The sequence below is a fragment of the Furipterus horrens genome, unplaced genomic scaffold, assembly GCF_987537825.1.
Source record: "Furipterus horrens unplaced genomic scaffold, mFurHor1.1.pri manual_scaffold_7, whole genome shotgun sequence".
Taxonomy (NCBI): domain Eukaryota; kingdom Metazoa; phylum Chordata; class Mammalia; order Chiroptera; family Furipteridae; genus Furipterus; species Furipterus horrens.
In genome coordinates this window covers 67640628-67660146 of record NW_028327177.1, presented here as the reverse complement: position 1 = coordinate 67660146, position 19519 = coordinate 67640628, and the positions used below count along the sequence as shown (strand labels likewise).

General features: G+C 37.7%; 1 pseudogene; it reads right to left on the bottom strand.

Moving 5' to 3' along the window:
* Positions 1 to 15811: 15811 nt before the first annotated feature.
* Positions 15812 to 16415, bottom strand: LOC150004604 (biogenesis of lysosome-related organelles complex 1 subunit 5 pseudogene; annotated as a pseudogene).
* Positions 16416 to 19519: the final 3104 nt, after the last annotated feature.

Below are 19519 nucleotides of genomic sequence, written 5' to 3'. Positions count from 1 at the left end.
CTCAATTATAACTGATGAACAAAATAAACTAACAAGAAAGATAGAACCAGAAGTATTAAAACATCAAGCAGACTGATAGCTGTAGGAAATGGTGGAAGGAAGAGAAAGGGACTAGTCAAAGAACATGCATAAATGAGTCATGGACATGGACAACAGAGAAGCAATTGACTGTGGGCAAGAGAGCTGTGATGAGAGGAGGAGGGCCAAAGGGAAAAACAATTGGGACAACTATAATACAATAAACAATAAATAAATAGTTAAAATGTAGCAATAATTAACAAATGGTTTAGAACAATAGGGCAGCAATGATAATCATTCCCAAAAAAGCTTTAACAAAGTATAAAACTTTCTTCAAAACTTCTCTGTATTTTGACCAATCTTTTCTAACAAAAATTGAAAGTTTTTGATAAGACATAATATGAATCTTTGGGGAATCTATATGTAAATGAAGATATTTATTACATAGTATATTGGGAACTATAATTACCTGTTACAAAATAATTAATTAAGATACTGCACATCATTAGCAATGAAGGTATCAGAGAGACTCAAGGACTTCCATGCATGATGGATGTGCAGAAGAATTATTGTGTCAATAGAAATTACTTAAGCATGGCATTCACAACAGATTCTAGTAGTTCTTTGGAAAAGATATTTAGCAAATGGATTCATAATGCATGTGTGTCAGTGCAAGAGAATTTCTGTTAATAGACCAATAGTTCCAAGAGCTGACATGTTCAGTAGACATAATGGTCCATCATATCAGTGAACAGTAACCTCAAGAGCTATAAATACACTGTAACTGTCTTTTGTGTAAAGAATCTGTAAGTTAAAGGATGCCCAGAACCATAACTTGCAACAGTACAGTTCCTAAATATGACTCTATGTGATGGACTGTGATGGCTAAGAAGGAGCCGTCATAGTCCCATGGATCAGTAATCAGCAGGGCTGATATTCAAAGGGGTTGCACAGTAACATCTTCCATACACATAGGTCAAAGGAAAATGCACCCTTTGTCCTTTATTTGTCCAGGTTGATTTCAAGAAATATCAACCACAATGTCTGGAAAGTCTATCAGTAATGTCTGCATTAAAGGAGAAAACAATGGATTTTAGAAATCCTCTGATGGAATAAAGACAGACTTAAGTTGAGAAAATTTTTCTCACTTACTTGGATTATTCCCACAATATTTTATCACCCTAAGCTTTGCAGTTCACAGAATAGCTCTCTCCATTTCTTATTCACATTATGAGATCATTATCCTTTTATTTGTATATCAATTAAAAAAAGTGAAATAAAATTGTAACCGTACTGAACAAGCACAAACATCAACTTTTATTTCAATTATTTGGTTAAGCTTTTTTTTAATAAACTTAGACAAAGAGATTCTTTGATAATTTTAACTTAACTTTATTATTTTTATTTTTTAATTGTTTTCTATTAAAGTTGTCCCATTTTTCCCCTATTGTTCTCCTCTCTTCTGTTCACCCCACTTCTCCCACAGTCAGTCCATGCCCTGATATTCATGTCCATAAGTTATTTATACTAGTTCCTTGACTAGGCTTTTCCCCTTCTTTTCCCCCTTCTCCCTCTCCACCTTCCCCTCTGGTCACTGTTAGTCTGTCACTTGTTTCCATGCATCTGGTGCTATTTTGCTCATTTGTTTGTTTTGTTCATTAGGTTCCTGTATTAGGTGAGTACATATGGTATTGACTTTTACTGACTGGCTTATTTCACTTAGCCTAATACTCTCCAGTTCCACCCATGCAGTCTCGAAAGGTAGGAGTTTCTTCTTTCTTTCTGCTGCATAGTATTCTATTGTGTAAATGTCTTACAGGTTTTTGATCCACTCACTCATTGATGGGCACTTACATTGTTACCAGCACTTGCTATGAACTTAGGGGTGCATAGGATCTTTTGAATTGATGTTTCAGGATTCTTCTGCTATAATACCAGCTGTGTAATCACTGGATCAAAAAGCAATTCCATTTTTAGGTTTTTGAGGAAATTCCATATTGTTTTCCACAGTGGCTGCACCAGCCTGCATTCCCACCCTGCTATTTTGCCAGATTCACTTATTATATTAAGTAGTTTTTCGATGAAGTCTATAGGACTTTCTATGTACACCATCATGCCATCTGCAAATAATGACAGTTTTACTTCTTCCTTTCCAATTAGGATGACTTTTTTTTCTTTTTATTGCCTGATCACTGTAACTAGAACTTCCAAAACTGTGTTGACTAGAAGTAGAGAGAATGGACATCCTTGTCTTATTCCTGATCTTAGGGGGAAAGCCTTCAGTTTTCCCATTGAGTATGATGTTGGCTGCAGGTTTCTCATATATGTCCCTTTTTATATTGAGGTTTGCTCTCTCTATTCTCACTTTGCTGAGCTTTTTTTTTATTATTATTATAAATAGCTGTTGTACTTTATGGAATACTTTTTCAGTGTCTATTGATAGGATTGTGTGATTTTTGTTTTTCATTTTACTTATGTGATGTATTATGTTTATTGATTTGTGAATGTTACACCATCCTTGCATCCCTGGGATGAGTCCTACTTGACTGTGGTGTATAATCTTTGTAATGTGTTGCTGGATCCAGTTTGCCAATATTTTGCTGAGAGTTTTAGCATCTCTGTTCATCAGCAATATTAGCCTGTAGTTTTTCTTTGTTGTGTCTTGACCTGGTTTGGGAATTAGTATAATACTGGCCTCATAGAAATAGTTTGTGAGTCTTCCCACTTCTTGGCTTTTTTGGATTAGTTTGAGAAAGATTGGAGTTAATTCTTTCCTAAATGTTTGGTAAAATTCACCTGTGAAGCCAACCAGTCTGTGGCTTTGGTGTGCTGGGAGTTTTATGATTACTGGTTCAATTTCACTAGTTGTTATCAGCTTATTCAGGTTTTCTACTTCTTCTTGATTCAGTTTTGAAAGATTATATGTTTCCAGAAATTTGTCCATTTCACCCAGGTTGTCAAATTTCTTGTCATATAGTTGTTTATAGTAATTTCTTACAATCCTTTGTAATTCTGTGATATTGGTTGTAATTTCTCCTCTTCTGTTTCTGATTTTATTCTTCCGGGTCTTTAAAAAAAAAAAAAGTCTGGTTAAAGGCTTGTTAATCCTTTTTTATCTTTTCAAATAATCAGCTCCTGGATTTATTAATCCTTTGAATTGTTTTCTTAGTCTTTTTGTAATTTAATTCTGATTGATCTTGAATATTTCCTTCCTTCTACTTGCTCTGGGTTTTGTGTGTTGTTGTTTCTCTAGTTTTTGTAGATGTAGGGTTAGTTGTTTAGTTGAGATTTCTATCCTTTTTATGTAAGTCTGTATTGCTATGATCTTCCTTCTTAGGACTGCCTTCACTGTGTACTATAGGTTTTGGGCTGCTGTGTTTTCATTATCATTTGTTTCCAGAAACTTTTTGATTTCTTCCTTGATGTCATTGTTAACCAATTCATTATTCAATAGCATGTTATTCAACCTCCATAAATTTAATAATTTGGTTTTTTTCCCTTGATATTGTTTTCTACTTTCAATCCATTGTTATCTAAGAAGATCCTTGATATGATCTCAATTTTCTTGAATTTATTGAGGCTTGTTTTGTGTCCTACCATGTGGTCTCTTTTGAAAATCTTCCATGTGTATTTTAAAAGAATGTATGTTTTGCTTTTTGGGGGTGAAAGGTTCTGTATATATCAATTAAGTCCTTTTGACCTAGAGTGTTGTTCAGTTCCTCAATATCTTTGGTGTTTCTTTACTTGAAAAATCTGTCCATTGATGACAATGGGTTGTTAAAGTCCCATACTATGAATGTATTGCTATTGCTATCCTTCCTGAAGTCCTCCAAGATTTTTCTTATATATTTGGGTGCTCCTATATTTGGTGCATATATGTTTTCAAAGATTGTACCTTCTTGATGGATTGTTCCCTTAGGTATTATGAAATATCCTTCTTTGTCTCTTTTTATGGACATTGTTGTGATATCTATTTTGTTGATATAAACATTGCTACCCCAGCTTTTCTTTCATGTCCATTTTTTAAAAATAATTTTTCCATTTATTCACTTTCAGTCTGTATATATCTTTTTTATGGGCTGAGTCTCTTGTAGATAGCATATATGTTGGTCATATTTTCTTATCCATTCAGCTATCCTACATCTTTTGATTGGTATATTTAATCCATTTATGTTTAAGATTATTATTGATAGGTACTTACTCATTGTGTTTTCTTCTCTATGTACCCGTGTTCCTCTCTGCCTCTCTCTGTTTTTTCATCTTCTTTTTTTAAATGTATTTTATTGATTATATTGTTACAATAGTTCCAATTTTCTCCCCTTTACTCCCCTCCACCCAGCATCCCCCTCCCCGAGCAACCCCCCCTAAGTCCATACCCATGGTTCGTAAAAAATAACTATCCCTCCCTCTCAGATATTAAGAACCTTTGTAATCTTGTAAAGGACAATGGGCAAAGGTCTCAAGCTCCTCTAGCTGCTTGAAGCTGCACATGGTCATCGTCCTACCTACCCATGGGTCCAGAAATCCTTAATAATAGTGGGGGTGTGGAAGGGAGGGTGGCTTTCCCATATGGAAAAGGATCGTGCAAACTCCAGGTCAGTTAGCTGTCTCCAGACAACGGCATGCTTGGTTTAACCAGCTGGCATCCTTGTGTACTGGGGGCAACAGATTTGGCAAAAAGGGTTAAAAGACATCATTCAATCCATAACCACTAGATGACAAAAGGCAGGGATTAATTTTTCAATGTTCAACATTAGGGAAAAAAAAAGGGGGGGGCTTCTTTGGAGGAAAGTGTGCTAGGCACATCTCACCTGTCCAAAACCCTTTTGCCCATTATACTTAGTTTGGGCTGAGGGAAATAGTTTAGGTTTCCCCCCTCTCAGACCTCTGGGTCCTTTCTGTCCAAGCCATTTGGATAGAAAAGAGAAACCAGTTTTAAAGTGAAGCCCACAGACCACCCCATTCTTCACCAACACAGCCATTTACTTCAGCAAAACCGTTGAGTCTCAGGAGGCAGCGCTGCAGAGAGGATTAAGTGAGGCTTATATGTACAGACCATCCCTCAGGTAATGCGGTCATAGGCTTATGCCCTTTGAAAACAGAAAACACATGTTAATTTATGTAACATAACTCACAAACAAGTCTCTAAATCTGTAAGACTGTCTTATTGGAAAGACATCCAGTTGCAAGGCACTTGACATTCTTCTTGCCTGCAACTTAAATATCTTTGATGATACCACAGGCATGGTTTAACTTTCAAGTGAAAACATATTTTAAATGAAAAGAAACTTTTAAGACGGTTAGCTGCACTACTTTATAGTCTACCACTGATCATTGTGATTTTCCTTGAATAATGAATTTCTCCCTAAGATTACCCTCCTTGTCATTAAAGGGACTACATTAAGTCCATTTTTAATTTATCCTGTCCATTTGCATGAACACAACAAGAGCAGCAAATGATCACTTATAATCTTTAGCTCTGCTTTGCTGGAACTTACACAAGGAACATTTAGGGTGACCTTCAGTTTGCCCTTCATGGCACAGAAGCTGAGCTACATACCTGGCATTCAGCCTTGCCTGTACACACCTGTCTTTTCCAAGTCTTTCTGGTTTTTCATTGTGCCTTAACGTCCCTTCTAGCCATCTTTCAGGAAAACAACCTTAGTTCTTTCCCTGGAAAGATTGTTGTGGACCGCACAACCAACCAAGGTACCAGACCTTTTATCTCGCGGGCTTTTATTACCTTTGAAAGTCATTCCCCGATCCTCAGGGCTTTTTGGTAACAACCTGAGCCCAAGCACGTCTCCTTTAGGCTTGACTTTCCAGTCAAAGACTTGGTCAAAAAAAAGAAAAAAAAAAGGAACCTCTATTAACAACTGGTCTTATTAGTTCTATGCAAAGAAACTTATGTCATTACTTACTTGTTTAGAATGCCAAACTCTGGAGGGATCAGATAGGGAGAAAAATATACAACGTGAAGGTAAATCATTGTCTGAATATTCACTGAACTGGCATTTCCATTCTTCATATTTTCATTTTTCCCTAACTAAAAAAAATTTTTTTGTTTGCTTTTCCATTACAGTTGTCTCACTTTTTTCCCCTCTTGCTTCCCTGCACCCTGCCCCTCCCTTCCCCCACATTCAGACCCCATCAGTTGCCCATGTCCGTGGGTCATTTATACATGTTCTTTGGCTTGACCCTTCCCCTTCTTACACCCTTCTCTCCCTCCCACCGCCCCCCTTGTTACTGTCAGTCTACTTATTGTTTACATAGCTCTGGTTTAATTTTGCTCATTTGTTTGTGTTGTTCATTACTTCTCTATAATAGGTGACAGCATAAGGTATTTTTCTTTCGTTGTCTGGCTTACTTCGCTAAGCATAATTCTCTCTAGTTCCATCCATGTTGTTGCAAATGGTAGAAGTTCCTTCTTCTTTCTGCTACATAGAACTCTATTGTGTAAATGTACCACAGTTTTTTGATCCACTCATATACAAATGGGCATTAAGGGTGTTTCCAGCACTTGGCTATTGTAAATAGTGCTGCTATGAACATTGGAGTCCATAGGTTCTTTTGAATTGGTGTTTCAGGATTTTTCGGATATAATCCTAGCAATTGACTTGCTGGTTCAAAAGGCAGTTCCATTTTTAATTTTTTGAGGAAATTCCAAACTGTTTTCCATAGTGACTGCACCAGTCTGCATTCCCACCAGCAATGCACCAGGGTTCCCATTTCTCCGCATCCTCTCCAGCACAAGTTGTTTGTTGATTTGTTGATGATGGCCATTCTGACTGGTGTGAGGTGGTATCTCATTGTGATTTTTATTTGCATCTCTCTGATGGCTAGTGATGTTGAGCATACTTTCATATGTTTATGGGCCCTCTGTATGTCTTCTTTGGAGAAGTGTTTGTTCAGGTCCTTTGCCCATTTTTTAATTGGGTTGTCTGTCTTCTTGGTGTTGAGTCATATGAGTTCTTTATATATTTTGTAGATCAATCCCTTGTCTGAGATGTCATTGGCAAATATATTTTCCCATATGCATGGTTTTCTTTTCATCTTCCTGACATTTTCTTTAGCTGAGCAGAAACTTTTTAGTTGGATGTAGTCCCATTTGTTTATTCTTTCCTTTATTTCCCTTGCCTTAGGAGATATATCAGTGAAAAGGTTGCTACGTGGGATATCTGAAATTTTCCTGCCTATTTTTTCCTCTAGGACTTTTATGGTATCACGGCTTACATTTAAGCCTTTAATCCATTTTGAGTTTATTCTGGTGTATGGTGTAAGTTGGTGGTCTAATTTCATTTTTTTGCATGTCCCTGTCCAATTCTCCCAACACCATTTGTTGAAGAGGTTCTTTTCACTCCATTTAATGTTCTTTCCCCCTTTGTCAAATATTAGTTGACCATATTAACCTGGGTTTATTTCTGGGCTCTCTATTCCATTCCATTGATCTATATGTCTGTTTCTATGCCAGTACCAGACTGTTTTGATTACTGTGGCCTTGTAGTATACTTTGATATCAGGTATTGTGATTCCTCCTACTGTGTTCTTCCTCAAAATTGCTGTGGCTATTCAGGCTCTTTTTTTGGTTCCATATAATTTTTTGAAGTATTTGTTCTAGGTCTGTGAAATATGTTGCTGGTATTTTAATAGGGATTGAATTGAATTTGTAAATTGCTTTGGGTAGTATGGACATTTTAATGATGTTGATTCTTCCCATCCATGAGCATGCTATATGCTTCCATTTATTTGTGTCTTCTTTAATTTCTTTCTTCAGTGTTATGTAGTTTTCTGAGTACAGGTCTTTTACCTCCTTGGTTAAGTTTATTCCTAGGTATTTTATTTTTCTTGTTGCTATGGTAAATGGGATTTTTCTTTCAGTTTCTATCTCTGAGTTTTTATTGTTGATGTACAAACATGCCTTCGATTTCTTAATATTGACTTTGTATCTTGCTATTTTGCTGAATTCACTTATTAGGTTGAGTCGTTTTTTTGTGGAGTCTATAGGGTTTTCTATGTACACTATCATGCCATCTGCAAATAATGACAGTTTTACTTCGTCTTTTCCAATTTGGATGCCTTTTATTTCTCTTTCTTGTCTGATTGCTGTGGCTAGAACTTCCAAGACTATGTTGAATAGGAGTGGAGAGAGCGGACATCCTTGTCTTGTTCCTGATCTCAGTTTTTGCCCATTGAGTATGATGTTTGCTTCAGTTTTCTCGGATATGGCCTTTATTATGTTGAGGTATGCTCCCTCTATTCCCAGTTTGCTGAGAGTTTTTATCATAAATGGGTGTTGTACTTTATCAAATGCTTTTTCTGCAACTATTGATATGATCATGTGGTTTTTGTCTTTCATTTTGTTTATGTGTTGTATTACGGTTATTGATTTGCGAATATTAAACCATCCGTGCATCCCTGGGATGAATCCAATTTGATCGTGGTGTATGATCTTTCTAATGTGTTGCTGGATCCTGTTTGCCAATATTTTGTTGAGGATTTTAGCATCTGTGTTCATCAGTGATATTGGCCTGTAGTTTTCTTTCTTCGTTGTGTCTTGACCTGGTTTTGGAATTAGGGTTATACTGGCTTCATAGAATGAGTTTGGGAGTCTTCCCTCTTCTTGTATCTTTTGGAATAGTCTGAGGAGAATAGGAGTTAGTTCTTTCCTAAATGTTTTGTAGAATTCACTTGTGAAGCCATCTGGTCAACGGCTTTTGTATGCTGGGAGTTTTTTGATTACTGCTTCAATTTCACTAGCTGTTATTGGTCTATTCAGACTTTCTGCTTCTTCCAGATTCAGTTTGGGAAGACTGTAGGTTTCCAGGAATTTGTCCATTTCCTCTAGGTTGTCAAATTTCTTGCCATACAGTTGTTCATAATAATTTTTTATACTCCTTTGTATTTCTGGTGTATCAGTTGTGATTTCTCCTCTTTCGTTTCTGATTTTATTTATTTGGGTCCTCTCTCTTTTTTTCTTGATGAGCCTGGTTACAGGTTTGTCAATTTTGTTTATCTTTTCAAAGAACCAGCTCCTACTTTTGTTGATCTTTTGAATTGTTAGTTTAGTCTCTATGTCATTTAATTGTGCTCTAATCTTGATGATTTCCTTCCTTCTACTTGATCTGGGCTTTGCTTGTTGTTCTTCCTCTAGTTCTTGTGGTCACAGGGTTAAATTTTTTATTAGATATTCTTCTGGCTTTTTTAGGTAGGCCTGTATTGCTATGAACTTTCCTCTCAGGACTGCTTTCGCTGTATCCCATAGGTTTTGGGTTGTTGTGTGTTCATTTTCATAAGTTTCCAGAAACTTTTTGATTTCTTCTTTGATGTCATTGTTAACCCATTCATTATTTAAAAGCATGTTATTCATTCTCCATGAGTTTGAATGTTTTTGAGTTTTTTCCTTGAGGTTGATTTCCAATTTTAAGCCATTGTGATCTGAGAAGATGCTTGATATAATTTCAATTTTCTTGAATTTTTTAAGGCTTGTTTTGTGTCCTACCATGTGGTCTATCTTTGAAAATGTCCCATATGCATTTGAGAAGAATGCATATTTTGCTTCTTTGGGGTAAAAACTTCTATATATATAGACTAAGTCCATTTGATCTAGAGTGTTGTTCAGTGCCTCAATGTCTTTGGCGTTTCTTTGCTTCGAAGATCTGTCCATTGTTGAAAATGGGGTGTTAAAGTCCCCTGCTATCAGTGTGCTGCTGTGTATATCTTTCTTGGAGTCTTTCAAAATTTTCCTTATATATTTGCGTGATCCTAAGTTGGGTGCATATATATTTATAAGGGTTATATCTTCCTTATGGAATTTTCCCTTAAGTATTATGAAATGCCCTTCTTTGTCTCTTTTTATGGACTTTGCTGTGAAATCTGTTTTGTTTGATATAAGTATTGCTACCCTAGCTTTCTTTTTTCATGTCGATTGGCTTGAAATACATTTTTCCATCCCTTTACTTTCAGTCTGTGTAGATCTTTTGTTCTATGGTGGGTCTCTTGTAGACAGCATATATGTGGGTCATTCTTTCTAATCCATTCAGCTACCGTATGTCTTTTAATTGGAGGTTTAGTCCATTTACATTTAAGGTTATTACCGATAAGTACTTATTCATTGTCATTTTTCCCCTTTGTACTCATGTTCTTCTCTGTCTCTCTCTGTTTCTTTATCTTCTTAAAGCACACCCTTTAGGATCTCTTGCATTGCTGATTTGGTGGAGATGTATTCTTTTAGCCTTCTTTTGTATTGGAAGCTCCTTATTTCACTCTCCATTTTGAATGAGAGCTTTGCTGGGTAGAGTATTCTAGGTTGTAGGCCTTTGTTTTTCATTGCTTGAAATAATTTTTCCATTCCCTTCTGGCTTGTAGAGTTTCTGCTGAGAAATCTGATGATAGCCTTATTGGAGCTCCCTTGTATGTTATTAGTTGTTTCGCTCTTCCTGCCTTTAGGATTCTCTCTTTGTCTTTGAATGTTGCCATTTTAATTATGATGTGTCTTGAGGTGGGCCTGTTGGGGTTCATCTTCATTGGGACCCCTGTGCTTCCTGGACTTGCGTGATTCTTTCTCTCCTCATGTGAGGGAAGTTTTCTGTCATTAGTTTTTCAAAGAGGTTTTCTATCCCTTGCTCTTCTTCTTCTCCTTCTGGAATTCCTATGATACGGATATTATTACGTTTCATGTTGTCCTGCAGCTGTCTTAGAGCCTCTTCAGTCTTGTTCAGTCTTTTTTTCATTTTGTTGCATTGTCTGAGAGTTTTTGTGTACGTTGTCCTCCAGCTCACTGATCCGATCTTCTGCTTCCTCTAGCCTGCTTTTAATTCCTTCTACTGTGTTCTTCAATTCAGAGATCGTATTCTTCATTTCCTCCTGGCTCTCATTGATAGCTTCTATGTTTTTTTCATGGTCGTGTAATTCTCTGTAAATTCCTTGTAGTTTTTCTGGAGTTCCTTGTGGTTTCCCTGGAGTTCTTTGTAGTTTCTTCTGAGCTCATTCAGCTTCTCCATATCTGATAGTTTGCTCCCCTCTATTTTATTTAGCACTCTTTCTGGGGATTCTACCTTTTCTTTTGATGGGTGGTTGTTTCTCTGTCTCCCCATGTTTGTGGTTCCTATTGTTTGTTGGTGCTTCTTAGAATGATCTGCACTTCCTGGATCTGCCTCTGGTATTGTCAGATCATGTACCAGACTGGCCCTAGGCAGCCTATTGGAGACTTCCAGGGATCTACTGCCTTTGTCTGTCTTCTTTAGTTGTGAATCTACTCAATCTATGAGTAGCCATCAGGCTTAAGGGCCGTGGGTGTGGCAGCTTCATTTCTATAGGCAGGGCTTTTATTTCCCCTTAGTCTGACGCCACTTGGAGGGGAATGGTCTGTCTGCTGTACTGGGGCTGAGTCAGCACTGGCTGGTCAAGGGAGGAGGTTAGTGTAGCGTCCGCTTACTCCTCCACCATGTTGGATCTCCGTCTGTGTTGTGCTTGATGTTATTTCTTTAATCTGTCTGGTTGTATTTCAGCTACTCTTTGGTGGATCTTTTTCTCTGGTTAGTTGATTGAGAGTCACTCTGCCCACCTTGTCTTGAGATCTTTTGTGGAGGTGCTGCTAAAACATAATCACACAACCCAGGCAAGAAACCCACACCCTCCAATATCTCCCCCAACTACAATCTCACTATAGATTGCAAATGAGCCCGTATTAATATACTTGTGGAGATATTGGGACTCTTATTTTGTAGGAGAAACAGATAAGAGTTGTTTTAAATGAAGGAAGGGTAATTTTTGAGCTGGAAGTTGATAGAGTAATAATATTAGCAATTGGGATCAAGGTTATGTAAGACAGCAATTAACATTTACACTGTATGTTTGAAAAAGAGGAGAAGGTTACAGTGTGTAGTGAGAAAGTGGAAGTGTATAGCATTAGGATTATATAATCCGTATATGCTATATGTTTAGCGTGGAAGGGAGGATAGGCACAACAGACATCCAGGCAGACAGACAGCCAGAAGTTGAAGCAGAGGGCTGAGGGGGTTAGAAGGTAGGAAACAGATTGAGAAATAATTTTTCAAGAATAAAAATACAGAGTAGAGAATAGCAAGACAGGAAGGCAGAGAGGAAAGAGAGAGAGAAAGTAGAGAAAAGAAGGGTAGGAGAGAGAACGAAAGAAGAAGGGAAGGGAGAAGAGGGGGTACTGGATTAAAAGTTTTTAAAAAATATGTATTATAAAAAAGATTAGGAGATTAAACATGATATAAAATTGCAAGATAGAGAGAAAGAGAGAATATATAGAGAGAGGAATAAGAGATAGGAAAGCAAGAGGATGGGGAGGGAAAGAACACGGAGGAGATGAAGGAAATCCAGAAGATGGGGACATATTAGGGAGGGAAAGATTGAAATAGAAGAGTTGACAAAAGATAGGATGAAAGAGAGAAATACAAGAGGGAGAGAAAGAAGTGAGGGGATGGGGTGGAAAGAGAGAAGGGTTAAGAAGGTGAGGGTGAAGGGGGAAGGGAAAGATTAGAATTATAATTTAAATATTAAAAGATTAGAATATAAAGTGGAATAGGGAGAGAGAAAGAAAGAGAGAGAATGTTTATAAGTAGAGAAGAAAAATAAGGGCAAGGGTGGAAAGAAAAACGAATGTAGACTGAAGGGGAACAAAATAAAGAAAAAAATTTAATCAAATTGAAAGTGCTTAGCGCAGAGAAAGGAGAGAGAGAGAAAGGAAACGGAGGGAGGACGAGGATAAGGGGGAGGGAAGGGAATTAAAATAAGGGAATAGGAAGGAAAGGGAGAGAACTTAAAATTAAAAAATTAACAAAGAATAGGATGCAGGGGAGACATGCTAAGGGGAGAGAAGGGAGGAAAGAGGAGGGGAGAAAAGGAGAGAGAATAAGAAAGAATGGGAGGGGCAGTTTGAGAGAGAGTGAGAAATAAAAGAATGAGAGGATTTTAACTCAATTCAACTTTTAGGCACAGTCTCTGGGTATTTTTGGTTTGTTTGTTTTTTGTTTTTCCTTCCTTCCTTCCTGAGTCCACCCCTATTCAAAATTCCATGGGTTTCAAATCTTTTCTGGTTGGTTGGCTGGCTATGGGAGGGTTCTGCTTGATTCTGGTATTGCTAATCTTTTATTCGTGGGCCTACCGCCACTCTGCTGTGAGCTGCGTTTAGTTGTCCCCTCCTGTGGCAGCCTCAGCCCTCCTCAGGTTTGTCCAGCTACTCCTTCCCACTGTTGGTCCAGCCTGTGCCTGCCAGCAATCCCCGCCCTGCCTCCAGTCCTGTCTCTATTCCCAGGCTACAGCTTCTGCTCTCTTCCCTGTCTATAGGCCTGAGCACCCTATCTCTCTCCCTGTCTCAAGATCGTCCTTTTGTTCTGCAGGACTCTGGCACAGTTGGTCAGAGCGCCGGGCCCAGTAGCACTTTCCTGCCCAAGACCTCTCCCCTAGTCTGGAATTCTGCAGCGGCTTTCCTGTGTGGGCTCTTCTTGCCCCAAAACTGTCCCTTTGTTCTGTAGGGCCCTAGCGCAAGTGCTGCGTGCACCCGGAATGCCAAGCTTTCAGTTGGAGGTTGCAGCTGAGGAGCTTTCCCTCTAGACTCAGATCACACAGTTTCTCCCAGTCCTGGTTGTTCACTGCTCTCTCACTCCTCTGGCTTTTTCAGCCAAATCCTCTCCCCAACTCCCTACAAGAATTCACTTATTGGTGCGCCCCTAGCAGGGGGAGCCTCCAAGCAGCTCTCAGCCAGTGAGCTCTCCGGCTTGTTACTGCAGACTCACCAGGTCCCGGAATGACTCAGCCTGCAGTGCATGGTAAACCCCTCCACCCCCCTCCCCGCTGCTCCCATGCTCTCCTCCTGTTCACGCTATCGGAGATCCACACTCACTCAGTCACTCCTCTCCACACTCGTTCCTGGAGTCTCTCCTTAATAGGAGCAAGCTGAGAACACTGCCCCTACTCCACCGCCATCTTCCCCTCTCTCGCGTGTTTTTTCATCTTCTTAAAGCAGACGCTTTAGCATCTCTTAAAATGCTGGTTTGGTGGAGATGTGTTCTTTTAGTCCTCCTTTGTCTGGGAAAATCCTTATTTCACATTGCATTTTGAATGAGAGCCTTGCTGGGTAGAGTAGTCTTGGTTGTAGGCCTTTGTTTTTCATTGCTTGGAATATTTTTTGCCATTCCCTTCTGGCTTGTAGTATTTCTGTTGAGAAATCTGATGATAGCCTTATCAGAGCTCCCTTGTATATTATTAGCTGCTTTTCTATTGCTGCTTTTAGGATTCTCTCTTTGTGTTTGATTTTGCCATTTTAATAATGATGTGTCTTGCAGTGGGCCTGTTTGGGTTCATCTTCATTGGGACCCTCTGTGCTTCCTCGACTTGTGTGACTTTCTCTCATCAAGTTAGTGAAGTTTTCTGTCATTTCTTTTTAAACAAGTTTCTATCCCCTGCTCTTTTCCTTCTGGTATCCCTGTGGTATGGATTTTTTTTCACCTCCTCTATTAACTTTAGTCACATTTTCAACATATATCCAAGAATGAAGCTTTGACAGTGAGTCATAAATTTACACAAACAAGCATTGTCACTTTTCTGCACTAGCAACACTGAGATAACATGAGAGAGTTGGGTATTTTCTTTCTTGTGCCTTTCTTCATTGAAGCGCATTAAAAATTGTTTGGAAGATTTATCCATACCTCAAATTCACTTGCCATAAATCTCTTAAAATATTGAATTTAATTTTGCTTTGTTTATGGCAAGTAAAAAAATCAACTTAATTCCTCAATTACAGTTAAATGCTGAATTTTAAAGAACACAATGATGACAGAGTTGGTCCATGTTTCATCATAATACACCTGCTTACAAGAACAGACATTAAACACTAAAAAGGATTTACATTTAACATGGGTCCCTTGCCATTTGGGCAAAGGCTTCTGATATATTCAGAGCCAGAATCTTTATATGGTTCCAGATGGACTCTTTGGCAGATTTTGCTGATTTGTTGATTACTCATTAAACAGTAGAAACATGTATAGACATTACTTGTCTTAAAAAGCTCACACACAGCAAAATAGATACAAAAATGAGGTAAATACTATGGGCAAGATTATGGTTCTTGCAAAGGCTAAAAATAAAGTATGTTTTTGGTAAGCTTTTTCTCCTAACCATGTTTTAAAAGCTGAAAATATTAATTGCTGGAAGGCCACAAACCTTAACAAGTGTGTCTTGTCATCAGGGAAACACATGGCATTTTGCCGCCCTGCAAAATCTGTGACCTTTCAGGCAGTACAAAGACCAACATGGGCATCTTTGCCGAGACTACACTTTGCTCTTATCTCTCTTATATGTGATCTCTATTTCAAAGACAGTTGATTTTACTCATGGAATAACACTTTACACATTCTTCCAATAACCAAGGAAGCTACAATAGGCAACTATTATATCTGCTTTTTAAGCCACAATAATAAACTAATATTAATCCTGTAAGAAGGAATAAAATTATTTTTCTAAGAAGTCTATACTTACAGTTCTGAGATAATCAATAAAGGAGAAAATGAATTCTGATTAACAAAAAATAAATTACTCCCCTTTTTCTCTTACTCCTGCCCATTCAACTAATCATGTATAGCCACTTAAGCTGAGAAGATGTAGCACTCTTCTTCCACTAAACATTTCATTAAGATTCCAGTAGAAGTTTCTTTCTTCTGATATGAGTCCCACTGATATATTGCTAAGCTTGAAGCAAAGGCTAAGTGGTTTTTGGGAATAGTTCATTCTTTGAGGAAAGATGAAGTTTTCTTATTAGTTTGTCAATGTTGTTGTTCAAGTTCTTAAAAGGTTGAAAATTTTGCTAGGTCCTTCTCCATCTCAGCATATTGTTCTTTAAGCCTCTGCATAGCTTTTCTGTGTTTTTCATCCACTTCATCCTGTTTCTTGTGTTGTTCTTTCATGAAATCATCCCACTGGATTATATGCTGGTTTTCACTAGCAATTAAATGGTCATTATGAATCTGTTTTCATTCCTATTCCCTCTGTTGGAGTCTACAGACTGAGTCGGTAGCTGCTTGCAGTCTCTGGAGCACTTGGTTTAAGTTGTCTTGCATTGTTTCTCTACATTTGGGAACAGTATGTTTATTTGTTTCATGGATCACATTGTTCTAATTCTCAAAAACTCGCAATTCTCGAAGACCACGTTTTTCTTCAAATTTTTTCACAAAATAACGGATTTCACCTTGAATAACTGGTCTATGATCTGACAGCCTTGAATGAATTTCTCCCAGATCCTTGATAATGAGGTGAGCCGGTGGACCCGCGGCCCCTAGCGAGTCCTTCTTCTTGTTGCCATTACTGCCACCGCTGCAGCTGCCAGGTGCGGCAGCCTCACAACCCACAGGGATCTCTGTCCCTCTGCCACTCATTCCCTGATATGGATATTATTATGTTTCATGTTGTCCTGCAGCTCTCTTAAAATTTCTTATTCTTTTCCAGTATTTTTCCATTTAGTTTCACTGACTGGGAACTTTTTCCTATGTTGTCCTCCAGCTCACTGATCCTATGTTCTGCTTCATCTAGCATGATTTTGATTCTTTCTGTCCTACTCTTCAATTCATAAATTGTATTCTTCATTTCCTCCTGACTCTTACAATAATTTCTATGTCCATTTTAATTCTGTAGTTCTCAGTACATTCATTGTAACCTCTTTGGAGTTCTTCTTAGTTCCCCTGGAGTTCTTTGTAGTTTTCTTTGAGCTCGCTGAGCTCATTGAGCTTGGTTATAATCATTATTTTGAATTACACATCTGATAGTTTGCTTGCCTCTATTTCATTTAGCACTCTTCCTGGAGATTCTTTCTTTCCCTTCGATGGGGGGGGGTTTGTTTCTTCGTCTCCCCATTTCAGGTGACTCTTTTTGTTTGTTTTTATTCTTAGATTGTTCTGTTTTGATTTCTTGTCTTCATGGTGTGAACTTGTGTGGTAGGAGACCTTTGTAATTCAATGATGCAGGTGCCTTGATCTCCTGGAATCAATGCTCTTGGGATGCCCTTTACGCTATTTATTTTGGGTGTCTTGTTTTACCTGGGTTTTGGTTGTTGTTGTCTTTCTATTTGGTGGGTCCTTCCCTCCAGTTGGCTGAGAGTCATTCCTCTTACCACATATTGTATAGTGTTGTAGAGGTGCACTTTTTTTAAGTCCTAGATCCACCCCTGGTGATGCCACATTTTGTTCCAATCTAGGCCTAGGCAGTCCATTAGAGACTACCAGAAATCCACTGTCTTTTTCTGTCTCTTTCAAGTGTTGATCTATTCAATCTGTAATCAGCTGTCAGACTTAAGCACTGCCTGTTGAGGCAGATTAATTCCTGTGGGTGGAGCTATTGCTTCCGCTCAGGCTGACACCACTTGGAGGGGAGTTTTCTGCCTGCAATATGGGAAATAAGTCAGCACTGAGACTCGGTTGGCTGCTCTCTCAGTTCTCCTCTTCAAGCTACCACCCCAAACTCTCTTTTAGCATCTCTAGTCCACTCTTCCCTCCTGCTTCTGGAGCCCAGGGTAAGTGTATGCCAATGTATTTTTCTTCATGGTCCCTTTAAGAATCTCTCTGTGTCTTTAGATGTATCAGGCTGGCAAAAAACTCAGCTTTTTGCTTTTCACAGCTCGATGCTATTTTACTCTTAGCTCTTGCTGTAGGCTGGGAAGCCCAGCTCAGGGTTTGGAACCCACCCTTCTCAGAAGAACCCCCTGGCTGCTGAGATGTTTCTGTGTCCCTTCAGCCGCCACCCATGGGAGCCCAGTCAACCCTCTCACATCTCCACACTTCCTATTCATCATGTTGTGATGAAGTGGCCTCTTCTGTCTGTCCATGGTTATAAGGCTTCTCTCCAGCTAGTGTTCAGTTAGTTATTATGGATGATTTTTCACATTTAAGTTGTAATTCTAGATTGGTCCTGGGAGGAGGCTAGTGTAGCTTCCACTTACTCCTCTGCCATCTTGGATCTCTCAATCTTCTTTTTATTTACATAACAAAAATAGGTCTTGTGGTTACATTAACATTATTTCAAATTTCCATTTCATCTCTTGTACACTTTGTTTACTTTTTCTTAGAGTTAACAGGAAAGATTTAACAGGATGTGAATTTGGTACCTAAAGCATAGTGCATTTCATTGTTTTGAACTCCAGATATTTTATACACACATACATCCATTTTGGTGAGTAGTCCTGAAAACAAATTACTAATATTTTCAAGAACACTGAGATGAGTTGTCAAAGTGAGCCTAAGAATAAGGCATCATGAATTACCTGCATCTTAACTGAGTATATTTAAAAGAAATATTTTTTCCTTTCTAATGACCTCTTTAACTTTAATTACCCAAATATAACTATAACTTATTGATGTCATAGAAATGTGAATTTGTGGCTCCCTATTAAAACATATATTGATAGAATGGATAAAATAACAGAATAGACAAAACAAAATTAGAAATAGAACAAAGTAGTGTGGATATATTAACATAATTGCAAAATACAAATAAGAGAAACAATAATTTATTTTTTAAAGAAATATTGCTTTAAATTAATTATATGAAAGAGAAATGCTTTCATCTGCTTTCCATTCTAAATGATTAAATATAACATCATCATCATCTGATAAATCTGCTTTTAGTAATAAGGTAAAAGCCATTTTGACCACTACACCATGATAAATAACTTAATGAAATCTAAAAATATGTGCTGTGCATGCTAAATAAGATGCTAATACTTCAAGACATTTGTAGAGTCAATAACACAAAAAATTGCTTCAATTTACTCTAAATATTTTGAAAAACAAACATTTGTCAAGATGACAAATATCAACGTTCTTTAAGTCACTGGAAAATACAAAGGAGAATTGAAAAATAAAAATTATACCATGAAATAAAATTTATTAAATGATATAAATATCTTTATTTTAACTTGGTACAATAAAAAGACCACTGGGTTCAGAATCAAAAGATTTGGGTTCAAATGCCAACTTTAATAATTACTAAGATGTAGAGAATATTAATTTGTTCTTTTAATATCTATGTTCTCTTCTAGTGTAGAATTAAATTGTTTGTAAACACACATTCACTGCACAAGACTTTATAATATATAGCATTATTATTGTTCTCAATGAATTTTTATTTACATAAAGTATAATTTAGATGTGTTTTTGTTCTCTTATTTTTGGCAGATGCATCGAGCCAAGTATCCACCACCCCAGTCTTGATACAGAAGATTCCATCAACTCAAACATTCTCTTGTTTCATCCCTTTGTAATAAACCCCTGGCCATCCTCCCAGCCCCTCCTGACCACTATTTTCATTTAATTGTGTGACTTTTCCAGGTGTCACATAGACAGAATCAAACATTATGTAGTATTTTGATTCTGGCTTCTTCTACTTACCAAAATACATTCAAGATCCTGCACATTTTTTCATAAAGAAGTATCTTGTTTTGTTTTGCTTTAAATGCTGAGTGGTATTCCACATCTCCCATAGTATGTGT